Here is an 8,199-nt window from a genome sequence, read left to right on the forward strand (position 1 = left end):
AACTGTAAACTTTATATCACATAAAGGTCATTAGATATTTTCCCGTTCGAAAAAATCAAAGAAAGATAAACATTAACTAATATTTATATTTTCTAACTTGCTGAGCAAAATATATTGGGATTTCATTACTGTTGAATTCATATGTATTTCGAAATATTGGGGGCCCACCGAAAACATCATGGGCGGAAACGTAGTAAAGAAATCAGTGCAAAGACAAAATGTCTACGTACAAACCCATCGTGATAACACACAAACATGCTTTTGTTCCGTGATGTTTAGATTTCTGTAAAAATGTAATTACGATTGTAATACGATTTTTGATGTCAGGAATACTCTCTAAGATGACTATGCAGAGAAATTTGATCTTCTGTGATATAATAATAACCAGAACGTATAAAGGAAAGCAAGTACATCGGAGAGCATACATTAAAGTCTTAATTAAATATTATCACGTATTTATAAATTATCACCTTTCTGAAGACGGCTACTTAACTGAAGGTCCGAATCGTCGGGAACCGTGAAAAGTAGTGTAAAAGAGTTGTCGTTGTATGCAAAATAATATTTTGTCGGCCAAACAAAATGCTTAACAGAATTTTGAACGTTTTAGACGTTTTTACAAGGATCTTTCGTACGATTACATTTTCAAACTGTGACATTTTGTTGCAGCTTTATTTTCTGTAATATAACTGGAAGGTTTTCTCCTTGCTTCGTTTTTCTACTATGATTTATACAACGATGCTCTTCGCGTTGTTTTCTTGCTGAATTTTTCCTCGCAGTATTTTCATAGGTAACCAGTTTTATAAATAACAAAAGCAGAATTACGTAAGGAATTATCACATTTGCTTGTGCATGCATTTGTGGTGTAAGCACATCCTGCTAGAAATAAAATATCCATGGTTTGAGAATGGAAAAATTATTTTTATGCTTCCTTCTCTAAAAGTCCTAATGGACTTTACAGTAGCACCCGAACCAAAACATGGTGACGATTATTCGTAGTACGTCGTCATCTTTCATTGACTGGGTCTTGTGTGTCTCTCCAGTAGCCCTTTATCTAGGAAAGAATATAAAGAATTATAACATCCCTGTACGGTGTTAGTGATTAGCGCAGCCAACTAACAATAAAAATATCTATGATACGAACTGATGAAAGAGTGTAATTCATTTTTCACCTTTCATGCTAAAAAATGTCTCTGCAACGGCGCCCGAACTATAATATGTCGCAATAACTCGTCACCCGCTGAATTTGGTAGAGAGGATCTCGAGCATCTTCCCAGTCGTCTTCACTGTAAAAAAAAAGTTCGCTCTTTACAGGCAAAAGTTTTGTAAAGTTACAGAAATCAAAAAGTTACAGAAGAATTTCCTGTAATGGTAACAGGTTGAAAGCAAACTCTAGCGGTAACAGCAGATTTGCTTGTAACATTACAGATAATGTTTCAGTAGCCGCGCGGAAGAATCACGTGACTGACTGGAAATTAGCCAATCAGGAGAAAAGTGTTTGAAAGCTAGTTGCAGAAAAAAACATGGCTGAATGCATGTTGGTTGTATAGCGCAGGTAAGTAAGAAAATGTTTACAATTACTACTTGAAATATTTTTTGTTCATTTTATGCAGATTATTCTCATGCACTTTGCACTGTTATATGTAGTGAGTAAGTATTTAAACGTTTAAGCTTTGCGATTAATTAATATCAGTGTTCGTAATGTCTAATGAGTTGAAAGAGTGCAAAATATTTATTCCAAATGCAGATCTAATAGTAGTATTTTGTCATTGTGCATCCGATAAATTACGCCTTCAACTGCCCTTATTATTATTTAAAACTAATTATTCCAATATTTAATCACTGTTTGTGGTATATAATTGAAATGGTAATGTGGTTGTTGAAAACAAAACTAATCATTTTAGCGTTCTTTTCCAATCGTCTGACCAAAGAACGTTTGACATCTTTTTCCCGGCAGGCCTTGCGAAAAACGTTTATATAAACATTTAGAATTCTGAATGTAATGTATATATTTTTTTGCTTACTAGGTTTAGTTTATTCTTTTTCTAGGATTATCTAATTAGTTATACCTGGTTTATAATTCAGTCTAATATGTTTATGTACGAGTGTGTTATGAAGTAAAATTACAAAAACTTGAACAACGCGGTCGAGAATCTCGTTTATTCCTTTAGTGTAATAATATTTTTTTCAGTGGTATTAATTTCTTACGAAAATATTATAATTCCAAAATGAAGTAATTATATTGATTAAAAATATGCCGTATCATACTTTTCGTAATGTTTTGTTTTACTAACTAGATGCAACTTAATTATTCCATATATTTTAATATACCAATATCAACAGGGGAAAAATGACCTAAAATATTTTTCTAACAATTCGTTAAACTAATTATAAAACAAAACTAAAATTTTGTGCATTATTTCCAAAAATATCATTTCATTAATATTTTATAAATGACAACATATATTATATTGTATATATAACTACCATTGCATACTTATAAGTTTTTAAACATTTAATGTAGAATTTATGTTGATTTTATTTTGCCCAGTTTTAATACAGTTTTGAAGTATGATAGTCTTGTTACTAGGATAGCATGAATCTGCTAATACAAGTTTAATACATTTCTTGACAAATGTTTCTCTTATTCATGTAATATAATATATAAATCATAAAATAAGTTTTCTTAAAAATAAATTATTATTGTTTATTGGAATTTAAAACAATTCTGTATCTGTATGTTGTATTAAAAATAAAATAATAATGAATTTTTAATGAAGCATTGATTTTAGCATTAACAATATATATATATATATATACACATGAATAAATGGAAATGCAAGCTCTTTTCCTTACAAAACCGCCTATGAATATATACTTTCCTTTAGGCTGATAGCCTTTGCATGCTTTGCCATATTCTATCAATCCAAATGATGCAAATATGCAGAAAATTTTACTTTCTTTGAAAGTTAATACCGGAAATAAAATTCAGTGCATTTGTAAACTACATTAGTTCTCTTATAGCTTGGCATTTAATTGCCCAATGATTTACTAGTCCAAACTAAGGCAGAATTCAGATATCGTTCAAATAAAAGAAAATTAATAAGGTCTGATTTTTAGACCTATATATGAAGATTTATTTTTTTTAAATATTATTTTAAGTCAACCAAATTAATTTCAAATTTAAGTAAGTATTCATGCCTTTCAGTAGCATTATTTTTGATATCTTAAATTAAATAACTGAATGCAATATTTCTTGTTAATAAAAGAAAAGCAATGTTATGAAAGACTAGCGAAGCAGATTTGCAAGTTCTAATTACGAAAGGTCCCATGCTTTAAGGGGTCATTTTTAAAAATACTTAATTAAAAAAAATATTTAACGTGAAACTTCCAAACTTCACACATGTGGAATATTAATTCTATATATTTTATCTCATTCTTATTTTATTAATTAATTTCATAGCATTTTGTGTGACACTAGTAGTAATTATTAATTAAATTTTATGCTGTTTCTGATCTATGTTTTGATTTTGTTATTAATTACGTAAGTTTACATAAGATTTAAAATTATGTAAGATACAAAAACCTTCTGCATCTATTAATATATGCTGAAGTGAATGAAATTATGCCAGTGAAATTTTTTAAAATCAAAAACAAATTTCTGTGGAAAATTAAAGTTATAAATTCTAAATGCAAACAAAGGAGTGAATTTGAAAGTTATCAAATAAGCCAAAGTGTTGGTCATTTTTTCAGTTTTGCAGAAGAATTTTTATACTTTGCAGAATGGGAATATGATGTTTGGTTTTGTTAGTATTAATTATTACAACTGAATTATTGCAACTTACATTGCAACACGTAATTTAGCTTAAAATTTATTTGAACTTAATTTTCTAATTTATTTTGATCATGTATATTTCATGTGTCATAAGTCTTTGAAATGAACTTAATTCTATTTATTTACACAATTTTTTTAAAGAAGAAAAAGTCACATTTGTTTTGCTTAGTTGCACACGAAGATACATGTCTATATATATAGAGAGAAAGAGAAGTTATGTTTACTTCCAGACTATTTTCCTCCTTTTATATTATAGTATGAAAATCAAGGGGGAAATTGAGCAATCAATTTAATTTTGAAGGATGTGATTACAATAAGATCATAATCAAAAATATTCATGAATGAACTACTGGTAACTATCATAGTATCATTATTTAAAAGAAACCTACATTCCAATAAGAACGCTTAGTAACATTAACATTTAAGTTATCTGATAAAAGTAATTTTCATTCCTACTTCCCTATACCTTGAATTTCACTTTTAGTATTGCCCACTGCTACTCCCTAGACCTCAAAGCATTTAATGCATCTGGAACTGCAATTTGTGTCTTCTTCTACAGCATGCAAGTTATCACCGTTTAGTTTGTACTGCCACGAGCAATGATCTTCAGAATTACCGTATTGCGTTGCATATTCCACCCCACCCAGCTTTAGAACCAGATTCTGAAAATTAAAAAAAAATATTTACATAATTTTCCCCCTTTTAATGCATTCAGAAAATGAATATCCCAAGATTTTAAAATGGATTTATCAACATGATGATTGTTTTCGTCATACTAACAGAGGCAAACTTTTGCACACTTAAGGCACCGTTGAATCTTTCTCTTCTAACTGTTGAATATTTTGTCAGCCTAATACAAAAAATGATCTATGATAGTGAGAGCAAATACCAACTGCCATTCACTGTGCAATTTTGCCATATCAGCTGAATGTTCACCCTATCAAGCATCGGACCACAACCTTCTCTAATTATTTATGTATGAGCTGAGGCCTAAGGATTTGCAAGAACAACAATGAGAATGACAGAAGTTCAAATTATAAAGAAGAAATGAGATAACTTATTAGATGTTGCAATTATGTGTATTCTTATTGAAATAGAGGTTTCTTTTAAATAAATAATATTGTGATAGTAGTAGTTTATCCATGATTACTTTTCATTTGTTATATTCCTACTGTGACTGTGTCCTTTGGAAATTAAATTATTCGTTTAATTTTTCCCTCTTAATTTTCGGAAGATAAAATTAGTAAAAATAAGTGGGAATATGGCATCAAGAGCATTAGATATCCCCATTTTCTTGAAGCTGTTCACTATTATTGTTTCATCAATGATAGGCCATGCATCCAAAATCCACTAGCAAATCAGTTAGTAAGATGAAAATGACCACTATGCGGACAAAACATTTAGGGTAACTTGTTTTGTGAGCGCCTTAAGGAAGACAAACATTACCTAAATCTTTAAAACATATTCAGAATCCTGTGCTAAAAGAAAGCTAGGGGGAAAATTTTGTCCGAGTCCCAGTGATTCCTTTGGACGAATATGTAATATTGTTTTAGAAATTTAAGGTAATAAATATAATATTTTTCGAATGCTAAAACAGTTCGAGAAATTTATTCAAGTTCTGAATTCTGAATATAAGTATACTGTATATTATATTTAATAACTATGGTGGCTTCATTTATGAAAATATTTGAATATTGGCTGTTTTTGTACAATGAACCTTCTCTAAGCTACGTGATTCCTGAGAATTTTGATCTTTAAATGATAGTGGGCATCCTAGCGAAGTTATGTTTACTAATTAGTTATTTTATGAGGGATGCTGATTAAATTTAAAAAGTGATTGACTGAGGTAGCTTGTCGTAATGAGACGGTTCACTGTAATCCAATTTTTTAAAGAATTTAAGCTGTTCTTAATTAATTAAGATATTATAAAGAAATATGATTAAAAGTGTTATATAAGCACATGTTTAAAACATCTATTAAAATAATTTTTATAAGCTTTTTAAGAGCATGATTATGATTTTAAAAGAAATGTTTTTTTCTTTATTTAGGAGACATGGTTTACAAAGAGGAGAAAAACCATTCATTTTTTCCAAGCAGTCGAAACGAATTTTTATGAAATGTTTATTAAATTATGTTATTTTTTAATTAATTCTTTTTTTCAGGTTTTATGTAAAGTTTATGAATTAAGTAATAAATTATTTTTACTTCTGTATTTTAATTAGCATATTATTTGCTTCATAGTGTTTCACAATAAAATTATAAATTCAATAAACTTCTTAATTAACATGCTGTAATATAGAGAGAGCATAAAGTTTGTTTTCTGTTGTCACATGTTTATTTCACAGTTTTGTATGCGAATCTCGAAATTTATAATATCTAGGAATACATTTTTAGTATCACTTTCGAAATGGTAAATATTAAGCTTAGATTTATTACATATTATGTTTGTAAAAAATTATAGGTAAAATTAAAATGCATTAAATTTTAAGCTAAACTGAAGTATTAATTTTAGAAATAAATTTCTTAAAGGCATAATTGTATTAAGAATTTTAAGGGAAACAAGGCTTTAAAAATTAAGGTCAGTTGGCAAAGTTTTATGCTTATTCAAAAAGCATGACATTAGGTTTTTAATGAAAGACTTCTATCTGTTAATGCAAAGGAAATTATTTGAAGGTAAGTAAAAAAGTTATGCATTATTTCAAACAATAGCAGACTGTTGACAAACACTGAGTGCAGATAAGAATAAAAAAATTAGTTAGACGTTGTAATTCAAGCGTATGAACAAAATTTGAATTCCTTGTAGTAACAAAATGAAGTTCATTGCTATGTTGAATTCTTTAATTTACTGAAAATGTCATTTTTTAGAAGGAGAGAATATATTTTTGAAATATGAAGAACAGCTGTTCTGAGTTCTTCGTAGAAATATTTCACAAAATGTCTTTTACTGTAATAATGTGATCATATCAACATGCAACACGTTTACTCATATAAGTTAAATCTAAAGCAACATGTGTCTGTTTTAGCTAAAATTACTAAAAAGAAAGTTCTAGAACATATCTTATTAACTGACACTAACATGCAAATAAAACATACTATTTTTTTCAGCTATTTTACAGGGCAAATATAAGGAGTAGCATATCAATTTGAACTTTTAAATTAATCAAAATGATAATATGAAAGGCCTTTCAATAATATCAGACATAAGTTTCTCTTCATAAAACAAAAATACTCTGCAACAGACTAATGTTACTTTTTGAAAAAAGAACATTGCTGTTGAAAGCACATCTTTTAAATTAATGCTATTCTGAGGTCAAATTGTCTAATTTAAAAAGCCAAACTATTATGCTTCACTTGCATATATCTGTATAATGATATACACATGAAGATATTGTTTTACTCAAAACATCTTGATTTCAATATATTTTATTATAATAAGCATCATTTTAGACAAAAAAAATCTACTACTTTTATAAACATATCATTATCTATGAAAAATATATTCTACACACATAATTACTTAATGGGATATTAGAAGGAAATAATCTGAAACCTTTACAGATACAACCATTGGAATTTTACGTAAGAAAAGTATCTTCTACTCACATAATAACTTGCTATAATAATACAAGTAAATAACCTGTAACGGTTACAGATATATCTGTTGAGATTTTACATGAGAAAAACATGTTCTTTCTACATAATTATTTGCTGTAATATTACACGCAAATAATCTGTAACCATTACAGATATATCGTTTGGGATTTTACATGAGAAAAACATGTTCTTTTTACATAATTATTTGCTGTAATATTACACGCAAATAATCTGTAACCATTACAGATATATCGTTTGGGAATTTACATGAGAAAAATATGTTCTACTTACATAACTATATGCTGTGATATTACAAGAAAAAGATCTGTAACCATTACAGGCAAAACTCTTGTAATGTTACAAAGAAAACACCTGTTTCTGTTACTCAAATAACCCATGGCATCCCAGTTTCCATGAATTTTCTTAGTAACTTTACAGATTTTTTTTACAGTGTTTTGAGAGCGCGAGAACGTAAGGAATTACCGCTTCCCTCTATGCATACTCTTGTGGTATAAGCGGCTAGTACGATGTGTTAGCAAATGAACGATTTGCATTTCAAATCTGAATGAAAGTACAATCATATTTCTCAACTGCGGGATATCTGACAGTATATACCATATATATAAATATATATATTTGTTTCAATATACTTTTAGATACCCAGTTAATGGAATATTAAACCAAAATGAGTTTAGAAGTCACAGTTTCTTTAAAAATGCGCTTGTTTTCTTCAAAAAATCGAACACAGAATTAGAGATGTCTCATACCGACAT

General features: G+C 28.6%; 1 long non-coding RNA gene across 1 annotated transcript; it reads left to right on the forward strand.

The window, feature by feature from the left end:
- The first annotated feature begins 1,408 nt into the window (after positions 1-1,408).
- LOC146993208 (uncharacterized) lies at positions 1,409-6,044 on the forward strand. Its single transcript, XR_015038590.1, has 2 exons — positions 1,409-1,552; positions 5,881-6,044. It is a non-coding gene; the product is annotated as an uncharacterized LOC146993208 (long non-coding RNA).
- Positions 6,045-8,199: the final 2,155 nt, after the last annotated feature.

Source organism: Stegodyphus dumicola, chromosome X1, assembly GCF_044657685.1.
Source record: "Stegodyphus dumicola isolate Sdum_Otavi_A_Nest chromosome X1, ASM4465768v1".
NCBI classification, from domain to species: Eukaryota; Metazoa; Arthropoda; class Arachnida; order Araneae; family Eresidae; genus Stegodyphus; species Stegodyphus dumicola.